Source organism: Amia ocellicauda, chromosome 5 (genome assembly GCF_036373705.1).
Source record: "Amia ocellicauda isolate fAmiCal2 chromosome 5, fAmiCal2.hap1, whole genome shotgun sequence".
NCBI classification, from domain to species: Eukaryota; Metazoa; Chordata; class Actinopteri; order Amiiformes; family Amiidae; genus Amia; species Amia ocellicauda.
In genome coordinates, this window is record NC_089854.1 from 40361638 (window position 1) to 40375846 (window position 14209).

Consider the following 14209-nt stretch of genomic DNA (forward strand, 5'->3'; position numbering starts at 1 on the left):
CTGGAAGCTCTTGTACATCAAAATGAGTGAAAGCTAGCAGCCATATGAGTTCTCCATCTCTCCCCCATTGCTCAGCAGTAGCTTGATAATTGGGCCTGACTCATATTCTTTAGCACAAGGGTTTCAATCTTTCCAGTTTTTGGTGCGATAAACTTAAGTACAAAGCAAGCGTATTCCAAATTACAATTACAGTCGACTACAGCTGTAAAGTAAGATGGTTTGTGTTATAATTAACAGACATGAAAGATACAATTGAAGGAATTTTATATAACAATCTTGACAACTTTATAATTACAGTGGTTTATATTACTTATCAAAGATATATAGAATCAAATAATCAACCTTCAATCCTTCCAGCAGAGAAATTGTGACTCACACACACACACACACTCACTCACTCACACCCACCCACATATGTACACGCTCAAGCACATAAAAACAGATTTAACTTCAGATGTTACATGATTTGGGGAGTGTGCACTGCTGACTGTACATGGGGAGAACATCTTTGTGGTTCGGGTGCTCTGTTTTGAAAGCAGACTCAAGACTTGGAACGAAACACATCCAGATTTTCCATCAAAGCACTCAACCCATGCAGGTCTCTTCATGGCAAAAGAGGGGGTTGAGAATCCAGGCTCAGATTAAAGGGTGCAGGGGCTGAAGTGGATACTCAAGTGTTTTATGTATGTATATATTTATTTTAACATATATTCATATATTGAATCCCCATGTGTTGTCTTCTCCTTCATTCCCCATAGTAGGAGTGAAATATTCATGAGGGAATGAGTCTTGAGAGAGATGTGTTTTCCTCTGTTCTTCAACAAAGTATTCTTTGCATATATACATTTTACTAGGACATGGTTTGTAAGTGTAATGCATTTTGCAGGTAAAGTGATTTGTTACGTTCTAACAGTTCTCTAAGAGTTCTAACAGGTGCTTTTGTCAGATATGTAATATGTGCTTTGATGTGTATTAGACAGTTAGACTTTCTAAGATAGTTAGACTAATTGCAGCTGACTTTTCCTTTGTTTTATTTCGCATCTTCCAATATTCCTCTTTCTTTCTGCCTCATGCTTGAGGTTTGCAGTGCCTACATCCGTATCCTGTTTTTGCTGTGTTCAAATGTAATTTATTGGTGAATGCAAACATTTGCAAACCCAATTGCAATGCACGACTCCTAAAGCTTGGTTAAGGGTTTTACTGGCTGAGTCTTAGAGCAATACTCTATTTAAACAAGACCTAGACTGATGTCTTTTCTCATGTTGTGTCCCTTCTCCACATAATGATGGTTTAATTAACCCAAAAGGTAGATAACAGTGTGTTGTGTGTGTGTTTTTAAACTATCTGCATTTCTGTTTATGGATTTCCAAGGAAAAGATAAGTAGGTGTATTAAAACGGAAAAGTTCACTGGATAGAAGTATAATTAAAAGATACATTTTAAGGAGATTGCTCTGTAGAAAAGAAGGAGTTACAAAGTAAATCAGTATATATTCTTGCCAACTTTTCCATTCAAGGTAGTGCTTTAGAATTAGGTTAACCAAGAAAGTAAAACAACAAAAGTAAAATGTGTTTCAAATATGGAAATTTAAATGTGTTACCTGCTGTATGTTTCAAAAACCCTTAACAAATGAATCACTTTTTAGCAATGTTTTTGTAATAAGACAATTATTAGGGCGTACCATTTTCTGACTGTGCACACATAAAGCCCATCAACATTTGACTAAGATTTTGAACGCTGAATTGTGCAGTCTTTTGCATAGACTTCTCAGTAATATGAATACACACGCATATAGCTGTCTGCTAATGAAATATTGAGCTCCATCCGTGTTCGCTGCTTTTCTGATTATTCCCGTGTTATTCTATGAATTAGGAAATTACCAATCTAAAATGATTAATTATTAGTGTATTGTTTTTGCAACTTTGTGCTAATATAAGACTTTGAATTATCCTATTTGTCTCTCAACAGCTAACATGTACTTAATATAACACAATGTCACACTCCCTGTTGATATTTTTGTTTTTAATTATTCACGTTATCTAGTCCTGCAGCCATGTAATTAACAGATTACTAATTTGCAACCCACCACTGGCTTTCCTGTGTACCTCATATAGCATATGCAAGTTTTCTCCATTGAGCTGCTATCATAAACAGTTAGAATCAACAAAGAAAGCAACAATTCTGGGGAAGAATATATTTTATGACATTCCTGAAAGAGGACATAAACAGGTTCCGATTAAGCCAAACAAGAGGCAGCTATAAGTGCACATAAAGTCAGTCCTTGTTAGTGTTATACCAGGTGAGTTTATGTCCTAAAGTATCATAAAATATATATTTCAACTTTTGACTGACTTGCAAGTAGGAATAGCAACAATGTGGATACAAATAATGGAACAGTGTGGAAATACTTTGGGGAAAAAATGTTTGCTGTAGAGTTATGTGAGGAAAATATTTAATATAATAAGGATAAACAAGGACAAACAGAAATAACCATTGTGGCTAAGAACCACAATTCATTTGAATCTGGCACATTACTCCTGTGTACTATTGTATTACAACTGAATTCTTAGTGTTCTTTTTATATTTGAGCAACAACAGCACTGTGTCACAATTACAAAACATTTGAACTACTGTCTGTTTTGCAGTATAATTTCACCACAGGGCCAGTGACAGATATCGAGATTGTAACTTGTCTTTTCCAAGGACAACCCCATCAGTGGGAAATAAAACCATTGGCCTTCAGCGATAAAACAGACACATTATGCTGTGCTCTTTACAACCCTATATATAATAAAGGTCTAGACCAAGTCAACTGCGACATACCTGAGAATGGCACGTTACAAACTTGTACCTTCCCATGTTTTGAAACGTTATTTAAAAGTAGTAGAAAGATTCTTCTGACAATTAAATAGGGTACAGCTTAGTTAGATGAACCCAAAGATCAATACACAGGTGTCGCTCGGTTGCTAAAAATTCTACTAGTCTACCAAATATTTACATATCTTATGATGTTTCTCGCTCTTTATAAATACACACTCACATACATATATACGTGTGTGTGTGAGAGAGAGAGTGACTGTTACATCCTTTTGATTTTGAAATTTAAATCGGATTTTAATTTGAATAACAATCAAATTACACACTTCTATCAATTTGAATGTCAGCAGTAGCAAACAGATACGTCTCCACCAGCCTGCAGGGAAATGGCAGTCTGAGTCGGGAATCGAACCTGTATTTGTTGGCACGGCAAGCCAGCTCATTACCACATCACTTACAGCCCCGCACTGTCTGGCAGGGATAGATTCAATTGCACATGCATCCAGCTCTGGAACTGGACCAACAGCATGTGTATCACAGTTTGAAAGAGTATGCGCTGTGAAAGTGACATCTCTCCCCTTTGGAACTGACTTCAGCGTTATGAGTCCATCACACTAGAAGCTTGCCTTGTGGTATAGGGGGATCTGTGTGCCTCTGTGCCAAACTTCCTGCAGGCTACACAAAGGGAGAAACCATGATAGGCAGGTCCTTGCACCGAATAGAGAGATCCATTGCTTTTCTTTCATCTCTAGGCTTCAGTATATTTATGTCATACGTGTGGTTAATTAAAATTTCCTATCAAATGTGACTGACATGGCTTATTGGAAGAGTGCGGGGAAAAAATACAAAGCTCCCTCACAGAGATTTAACCCTTTCGTTTGCTTTTTGCTCATGTGTTTCTTTGCACTTTGCCGAATGACTTCAGGCCCTCAGCAAATTATAATATTCCGAGTCATGCTGTAGACTGTTTTCCCATGTATTATACTGAAGAAGGGACCCAGATTAAATGTAAACCTTGAACCATCCCCCTAGTCACAAATTCCATTTAAACCTCTCATTCAATTCAAATCCTGTGATTCCTGAAGGATTATACCATTTTACTTTCATACTATTTTCATCAGAGTCACGTTCTTGGTCATCTTTTAAATTCAGACAAAGCTGGTTAATAAAGGGGGAAATCCTGCATCGGTTGTAGTAAACAGACTATGTCACACAATGATATAGATTGCAAATGATGTTGCTTTTCATCCTTCCATTATTATGTAACCAGCACTGTGCAGCAATGTTTCATATCTTAATTCTTCTGTGAAGGAAACAACACCACAAATTAGCACTGAAGAATGAAGCCTAGTTGAACTGGATCCTGCTAGAAATTACAAGGAAAGTGACAAAATAAAATAATGTTCATGTTTTGCTTACTGAAGGCTTCTGGAAATTACTGCTGCAACTTTGTTTGGCCTTAAATTTATGTTTTTTATCTTGGCCATCTTGACCCAACCTAATTTACTTTCAGTCTCTGTTGGAGCAAATTTTACATTCTTCCCTGACTGTATGTCATCATACATCAATAGTGTCAGGATAAGGCCAGTGATTAAGATGCTTCTTTGTGTTGCTGCATCTGTAGATACTTTGCACACACTCCCCATAGTTATATATAGTACTGTGCAAATGTTTTAGGCAGGTGTAAGAAAATGCTGTAAAGTAAGAATGCTTTAAAAAATAGACTATATTAGAATATATATAGATTATATTTATCAATTAACAAAATCCAAAGTGAGTGAACAGAAGAACAATCTACATCAAATCCATATGTGGCATGACCACCCTTTGCATTCAAAACAGCATCAATTTTTCTAGGTACACTTGCACACAGTTTTTGAAGGAACTCGGCAGGTAGGTTGGCCCAAACATCTTGGAGAACTAACCACAGTTCTTCTGTGGATTTAGGCAGCCTCAGTTGCTTCTCTCTCTTTATGTAATCCCAGACAGACTCGATGATGTTGAGATCAGGGCTCTGTGGGGGCCATACCATCACTTCCAGGACTCCTTGTTCTTCTTTACACTGAAGATAGTTCTTAATGTTTGGGGTTGCTGTCATGCTGCAGACAGTTAGATCAGGCCGATCAGGCCAATCAGATGCCTCCCTGATGGTATTGCATGATGGATAAGTATCTGCCTGTACTTCTCAGCATTAAGGAGACCATTCATTCTGACCAAATCCCCAACTCCATTTGCAGAAATGCAGCTCCAAACTTGCAAGGAACCTCCACCATGCTTCACTGTTGCCTGCTGACACTCATTCATGTACCACTCTCCAGCCCTTCGGCGAACAAACTGTATCATCTCTATTAAAGTGAAGGACTCCCAAGATGGTTGGGTCCCTGTTTTCCTGGACAGATGAAATTGAGGTTTTGATCATGCACACTGTATTTTTAGTCGAGGATCATCCCATTAATTTAGCATGGTTAGTGATTTTTTTTGCATTGGGAATGTGTTGAATCCTCTGGACCTGGTTTCCTTGTCAAAGTATAAGGAAAGTGTTGTTCTTTAGTTTCAAGAAAGTCCTGGAAGCTGGAGGAGCTTGAGAGGAGTCATATACATCACTGCTTACAAGTGACAGAAGTCTCAAAGAGACAAATTTACATGATTATCAAACCCAACTGAGGATCAATGTATACTTACTGAATACATTTGAACATTGTGTATGTAGGGATATATCTGTCTATTGATATCTATGTTATTAATATATGCAATTCTGATAATCATATGTTGTTATTTGATTATTTTTTCACATTTTGAATTATGGGTAAAAAATACTGAGTGTATAGTCTTTCAATCCCAGACTTCATTAAGCTACTTACAGTTAAAGACTGAAAAACTTTGGTAAGTGATTGTTTTCAACTTAATGTGTTCTGTTGCCTTGTAAATTCATATTAATAAGGCAGCTAAGAACAACTTGCTTTGGAGGCACTAAAAAAAGAACATTTTGTGGGATTTGTTTTTAGCAGAAGAAGGCACCAGATTTACAGAATCATTTAATTGGCTCCATAGGGATGAACACAAAACTTTCTTCTATATTTTTTAAAACCCATCTGCTGACAAATCATAAAATACTAAGAGAATGTAATGTGCTTGTTAATAAACATTCTCTGGCTTGCTTGCAATCTTACTACATTTAATGTTAAAAGACACGTTTCATTGGGTTCAAGAATGTAGTGTCACTAACTACTGCCAGTATTATTAACATTGTATTAATGTATATTTTTATATTTTTATTTTACAAATACATCTTATTAACCATTGCTCTGACACAAACAGCAGAACAATCACCTGTTCTTCTAGGCTTATTTAATTCAGTGCCATTCAGTGGATTAGTTTCAGTGCCAAGGGATACAGCATTCTACAGGAATATAGAAATGGTCTAGCAGCACTGTTGAACTTTACATAAAGAGAATTAAAAAAATACTTTGATCTGTTTGCATTCTCTGGGGTTGTAATGAATTTGATGGGTACTACAGAACTTACAGTCACTTTTCTTTTAAAGCATAGCAGAAGCAGTACCAATATAATCGAACATGATTTCCTCATCTGCCTAATTAGATATTACTTTTTCATATATATGTCATAACAGGGACCAAAATGAATAATATTGTTTGCATCAAGGTATCTCATTTCAGATTCTCAATATGATGGATACATATTAAAACTATTAGTGGTTAATATATTACGTTAAGACCACAAAAGTGCTCACCAATAAGAACGCAATACTGCACACATCATAAACTTAAACAAACAAAGCCGCAAAGCAGATTAAAGCAGAGTTGTTTATAACAATACAAAAGTGTAGATCACTACACTTTTATTCCACATCTTAATCAGTATAACAAAAATATGAGGTCTAATAAAGTATAACAAAGGCATTCTCCTCTATCTAACAAGATCATCTATGCTATGGTAGGGCTTGTGTGTGACACACACATATACATACACACACACACACACACACACACACACACACACTAAGCGTGTTTGAGGGAGCTTCCTGTAGTCCAGGAACTCGAGACTTTATAGGTCCGGTGAGGTCACGTCCATTCATACAGGTTCAGCCCCCAAAAGGAATCATCGGGCGTAGTCACCAGTAACTCCACCCACCCCAATCACCTGAAGGCAATAATGAGCGGGGGCATAACAATTATAACTGGTTTCAGCCATCCTCTAATGGAATTCCCTAAATATATATATTAATAATCAAACAAACAGCACTTGCACTTTTTTTTTGTCTCTCCCACTACAAAAAAGGCTGTGACATTACAAACATTGAAAATTAAGTACAAAAAGCAAGTTCATAATTATTATTGTCTCAAGAGAAATTTACATTCCTCCTGTACTAAGATCCAAACAACACAAAGCATTTTCTGGTTTTACTTCTGGCAAAGATTATTGGCTCTAGATTGAATATTTTAGGTTAGTTTGAGTGATTTAACTCTTTAGAAAGTACACTGGGGAATGAAAAGGTCACAGTCTCAACTCCACAAAGTTAGAATGCAGTCTGCACTCTTGTTAAGCACAATAAAAAGCAATTTATGGTTTTCAATTCTCTCAACGACCATTTTGTAATACCTTTTGCCATACACTTTAGTTTGTCTTATCAGAAATGTACCAATGACATTTTCACAAAGGTCTCGGGAGTTCATTACATTAAAATGGAAAACAAGGTTGTCTGAAGTGAATTTATGCAATAGGGGGACCAGAGTTACTGTCCACACTATTGTTCTGTTCTGAGCTGGAATGAGCCAGAAAAAACATAATCACTTTGATGGGCAATGATGAATTTGAGCCAGCACTTTTTATATGAATATTCAATTTAATTATATTTTTTATGAATAATAGAGGAACCAATACAGTTGCTTCTACCAAAGAATTTTCCAATTGATTAGTTTTGAATACCTAATTCCTGACAGTCTATTTGGCAGCTCATTTTCAGGCCATCTCCCCCACAGCTGTGGTTGGCCAACCATAACAGTATCATTTACAGAAAATATGTGAAATATAAAGTGAATAAATTATACAGCAAAATAAGCCTACACCTAGGTCTATATGAAATTATATTTAAATGCATTATTTAACATCTGGAAAAGAATGTCAAAAACAGTTAGTGCTTCCCCTGTATACCTACTGTAATTAACCACAGCATAAGTGGTAAAATGTAGCTTCCTCATTGCCAGATTAACTTCATTGAGATTTTGTCACAGGAACTATCAGGAGAATAATTGATGATTGTTATCCGCATTAATTTACATTAACATTTTCCAAAACACACCCGATCGCCCCATTCTATCTTATTTTTCCCCCCTCACATGACAGGCGTATGTGCATTCCTGGAATAGTGTTGTGCCTAATATTATTATTTGTATTATTCATTTGTATTTAAGTACATCAAAAATGATCATCCATATTCAGATTTCTCATGACAGAGCTAAGTATTTAAGCAAAACTGTATGTACATCATTTTGAGAAAAAAAATGGGTAAGATGCTGGTTCACATCTGGGCTATGTCATTTATCAACTGTGACTGGGATTCCCCGATGGCTTAGGCACAAAATTGGCGAGGGTATCTTTTGCTTGCAACAATGGCACCTATGGCCAACCAGGTTTACAGTTTAATCAGCAGGAGCTGGGAGATTCCTCCGTCTCAGCTCTGTGGTTTGTGCTGTGCATAAAAGAAGCTTTCAGAATATGCAAGAACATTGTTTTCATATCTCCCGTCCTGGTACAAGGATGCTACTGATGATCTTTGTTAGAGGGATGGAAATGTACCAGATCCTGCCTGCTATAGGAATGATTTAATCAAAGTCTTCTGTTTGCGTCTCTGTAGGGCTCTCCTGGCGCCTGCTGTGTAGGAGTAGCTGAAGTATGACGATCTAAATCACATCCAGCACATTTTCTTCATCTTAGACCACAGGAAACTGTGAGCAGCATGTTGTGCTCCTCAGAAGCTTCAAAGCCAAAGGTGGGAAACTCAGCCAGGGCCAAAGAATCATTAGCAGCTTATTAGAATAGAATAATGTGAGAGAATGAATGTTAATTATGTGCTTGTTTTCATACTGCAGTCTCTTGCCTTCCCCCCCCTCTTCTTTTCTGTTCTTCTGTGCTCTGCTTTCAAGAGTCTAACTCAATCAAGAACATGAGATTTGATTGCAGGGATGGTAATAAAGGTTAGACTGATGGAAAGTTGAGGCTGATTCCCAGCTGGTTCACTAATTGAAGCAGAAAGTCAGCGTTACCAGATGGAATCAAGGTGCTGAAAATTGATTCCACGCATTTGTCTTCATTAATTCTTTCATTATGCAGCTTTTGCTAATGATTCAGTACAAACTTATTTGCTGTGGGATAAACATGTGGAAATTAAAAAATCAAGCCTCTGAGATGAGATGTAAACCTGACTCCAGGTCACATTTCTTTTTTTTGTATTCTTTAAGTTCGTGATGTTGTAAAACTGGTCATGTCTGTGGGGGCAGTTATTCTCTAAGCATAATCTCATCATGTCTCATAAGCTAAGCACAGTGAATTGGGAAGGCTTAGAGGAATAGTGGACCTAGTGGACCAATGAAATCTTGCCCTTTGGAGCAGATAATACATTTAAATCTCAGTATGGAGGTCCTGTCAATACTGTAGAAATTAGATGGCACTTTTATTTATTTATTTATTTATTATATTTACATACAATTATGCATTTATACAGCTGAGTTTTTACTGGAGCAATCTAGGTAAAGTACCTTGCTCAAGGCTACAACAGCAGTGTCCCTCAACTTAGATTGAACCCACTTCAGAGTCCAGAGCGCTAACTGCTACTCCACGCTGCTTATATATTTTTAATTTGATACAATTAATTTGAATTCACTTTACTTTTTGCTCAAAATAATGTTGAGGCACTGCACAAATATACAGCAATCTATATGTTGCTCTTGTTAATGATGAGTATATAATTTCAGAATATACACAAAGAGGGCCTGTAAGAAACACAGAGATTATAGACATGAAGAGAAGACAAATTTGAGGACTCCTTCATCCCTCATAGCGAAGATGCTTGTCTTATGGCTTACGCATTTGAGATATGCCTGTGATTATGCTAGCAATACATACTTATATATTCAGGAAACATTTGAAGAAGATTGGAAATAAACCAAAGGGTTTGTTTAAAGCAGTGGAAACACACAGTGTCTTTGGGTTGAGTTCAACCCCTTTTAAAAGTCTTAATTCAAAGCCCTCAGTCACTCAGGAAGCATATATTCTTCATTAATTTGAAGCTATAGAAGATGAATCACATCAACCGTATTATTGGATGTCTACCACTCCAACACCTGCTACCATATAGACACAGTGGAGCTATGATCAAGCTGTGAAATTTGCTGAGACCAAAATAATAAGCATGTTTATTTTTATTGAGCATTTGCATGTGTTTATTATAGGGAGTCGACTGATATGGCAAGGGCATTTCAATGTGAATACACACATTGTCCCAGGCTTGAATGGAAAAACAAAAGAATATATTTCAGTTTTCAAAGCAGGGAAAATGCTTATTATTTTAGGAGAATCCTCCTCTAAGCCTTATCTTGCTCAGAAAGGGCATTTTTGAATCCTGTATGCTGCAACCTATGGTATCATCTTCTTATATTCATTTTAATTTTCTATACAATGTGTCTAACACTGAAAACATATCATATTTCTTTAAAATAATCAAATTTGGGACTGCTGTAGTTTATGCTCTAAAAAGAAGGGGGGAAAATATCATAAAATGAGAATGAAAGACCAGATTTTTAGTACAAATACTGGTTCATCTGAACAAGAATGGAAATGTAATGTTTTATTTTGCATTGCAAGGGGATACTTATGCTTACATTCTACCTGTCAGTATGCATTTGAAAAACAGGATAATTTCCTTTCTCTGGGCTCTTAAAAAGTAAGCAAGCAGGCGATATATCATTCTTTGACATGGAGGTCCCACAAGAGCTGCCTGTTTTTCATACATTTCAATGGATAAACTTGCTGTGAGTCCCAGTTCATAGTCAACTATTCTTTTGGTGTGCTCATAAAGTAAAAAAAGTCACAGTTAAGCATGACAAGGAAAGGAGCTGAAACAAAATCAATGATGTTATGACACTTACAAGTGTGGAACTACTTTGTAAGTGATGTTCATATATCTTATTTTTTGTACTGTGACAATATTGTAAAAATAACTAACTAACTAAATATATAACTACATTTTCTGCTACTAGACATTCATCCCTTAATTACAAACTGACTATACATTTAAGTACAGACTGAAATTGAATTTTACCTAAGAAAGTAATTGTCAATGTATCATTTTACATGAAATATTCAATAGCTTTAGTGTTTATTTTGAATACAATTAGCAGAAGAATTATCAAAATATTATAAAGCAAACTAGTGGCATATTGTTTGAAAATACATTGTAAATTATGTATTGATAAAATGTATTCCATTTTCTCCTCTTCTAACTGCAACTTCCCTTTCTTGATTTTTGGAAGTAATAAATCAATATTTCAAGGTTGTTGTCCACTGAATGCACAGTACTTAATCTTAGTGATCCAGCTTGCCTGGAGATATTCCTGAAAATGAATGTTTGCATCCTAATGAAGGATATTTGAATTAAATCACTGATTGAATAAATTATGACTACCACATTTCTGCAGGATAACTAGTGATGTATAAAAGTGTGAATGTTGAGTACATGTGAGATTTTGATGAGTGCTTTTATCAACAAGACATGGCATATAATTTTCTCTGCCACATTATTTAAGTTTTAAGTTAGAGGCTTTAATATATTATTTGAGCTAGATCATTAAACTTATTGTGTTATAAAGCTTGTTGGCAGGAAAAGGAGCTCACACTTTTTTCTCTCTGCATACATTTTAAGAAGCTTACATTTTTCAAAACCCTAGGAAAAAACTTTGCTGTCACAACTGATATAGATATTTGTGAATCAGACCATCAAAACAATCACTGTTTTAACTAAACACACTCACATTGAATGTATTCACCAGAATTAGTTTCATAACCCTCAATGTCATATATTTAGCTGCAATATGATTTCAAAAGGAAAATAATGAATCCTTAAGTTATGAGGAGCATTAGGGTTCATATAAACACAGTCAGCCTAGAAGCACCAAATCTAGACTGGACCACATTTCTCCTTTAGCCCACCTGTAAATGGCTTTCAGCTGCAAGACATCTTCCCATAATCTTTAGAGGATTTTCTAATGAATGGGCTTCCCTCACTGACAGGTGTCATCCTTTGGGATACTTTCCAGCTTGATAATGCACATGGAGTGTGCCTCAAGTGCCTGCAGGTTATTTTCCTTCCAACGTCAATAGGGGAACTACTTTGGGATGTCCATTTGACATCATACACAATAGTCATCAGCAAAATGTACCTGTCTAGTTTAAAGACACTCTCAGTAAGGTTACTGTTGACCAACATTCTTGCCAATTCAATATCTGATCAATTGCTGTCACATTCTCCTGTAATTCAGTCAAGTTAACATGCACATGGCTCCTGCTGGCACTTTGTTACATTCATCAGTTTATTTAATTGTAAGCAGAACGAGCGATCGAGCGAGACAGCAGACATGAAGACGTGACCGGGAGTCCTGCGCCTCTGAAGCGAAGCAAGAGCAACAACAACAGAGACCCACACAGGAGCGCCTGCGCCGTGGATCTGCCTCCGAGAAGGGAAGCAAAAACAACAGCGGCACACAAAAGGGGAGTACTGCTAATATGTCTTTTTCTAACGCCATTTACTGTTTGTTGTGCAGCATGTTTACCATGGTTAGATTCGCCGACCATAATGATAATTTTACTTGCACAAAATGCGTAGTTAATAAGGAGTTGGCGGAACAAGTACGCATGTTGGAGGAGCACGTAGATACTCTTAGAAAAATAAAAGAGGCCGAAAATTGTCTGGACTCGGTGTGTAGAAACACGGATTCGTCCTCTGTAGCAGCGAGAGGCCACACCGGCGGCTGCGCAGTCACAGCAGGGCCACTGGGTCTCGGTAAAGAGAGGCTCCGGCATGCCCGTCTCCCATTCGGACCACAAACAGATTTGAACCCCTCGGCGGTGCGTCTGCTGAGAAGGGGCTCATTATTGAGACTCCATAGTTAGAAATATAAAGATTGTGTCACCGGCAGTAGAAGTGAAAGAGTCTCTGACATCGAAGCCAAATTGGACGAATTGCCAGGCGGCGAAGTTTCTACTCTGGTTATTCAAGCTGCGCTAACGATATTAGACAGACAATCTGAGATTTTAAAAATAAATTTTACATCGCTATGTAAAACAGCGAAAAAACGATGTCAGAATATAATTGTCTCTGGCCCGCTACCAACATTACACAGAGGGGATGAGGCCTTCAGCAGGCTGTCCTCTCTAAATAGCTGGTTGACAAGCTGGTGTGCATCAAATAATTTAGCTTTTGTGAACAATTGGGATTGTTTTTGGGAAAGGCCTGGCTTATACAGAAGAGATGGGCTCCATCCGAGCTGGAGATAATATAAGTATCTGATAATATAGCTAGTTGTTTAAAAGCGTGACTCTTCAGAGCACCGGTCAGGCTGCAGGCTCGCAGTCCTACACTGCAGTCTGCCTGTAACTCCCAGCATAGCCTGACCCCGATCCTAAATCCCTGCCTGGGGGCATCCAATAAAGTGCATAGTCCTGAGATTAAATCTTATACAAACAAAATGAATAGTTATCCTATTAAAACAGTAATTTTTCATAGGCTTGGATGTATTCCTTCCTCTCGGGGGCCCTCGTTTCAACAATCTAATAAAAGTTAAAACTACATGACAGAAATTACCTGCTCACATTACTTCTCCCATGTATAAGCTGGCTGTCTTAAACATCCGCTCACTACCTAGCAAAGCAGCCTTAATAAATGACACCATAACTGACACACACATAGATGTGCTCACCTTGACTGAGACCTGGTTAAGACCAGACGACACTATTCCATTAGTAGAAGCCTCCCCTAATGACTACTCTTACTGCCAGAAGGCCCATACAACAGGCCGCGGGGGGGGGGCTAGCCACCATCTACCGCACAGACCTGCGCCTGTCTACTAAGCCATTAGACAGCTTCACATCTTTTGAAATTCACCAGGTAGAACTTAGGCTTAATCCACCTCTTCAGCTTATAGCTATTTATAGGCCACCAGGCCCCTATTCCTTTTGTATGACTGAATTTAGCAATCTCTTATCTGACTTAGCCATACACTATGATAAACTCATTATTTTGGGGGACTTTAAAGGGGTCATGAACTGCCTTTTTTTATTTTGTACTGTTCTCCGAGGTCCACTTATAATGTTATCAAGAT

General features: G+C 37.3%; 1 long non-coding RNA gene across 1 annotated transcript; it reads left to right on the forward strand.

Annotated features, from left to right (window-relative positions):
• The first annotated feature begins 483 nt into the window (after positions 1-483).
• Positions 484-13903, forward strand: LOC136750597 (uncharacterized). The gene is made up of 3 exons (XR_010816906.1): positions 484-683; positions 8692-8826; positions 12440-13903. It is a non-coding gene; the product is annotated as an uncharacterized LOC136750597 (long non-coding RNA).
• The last annotated feature ends 306 nt before the right edge of the window (positions 13904-14209 follow it).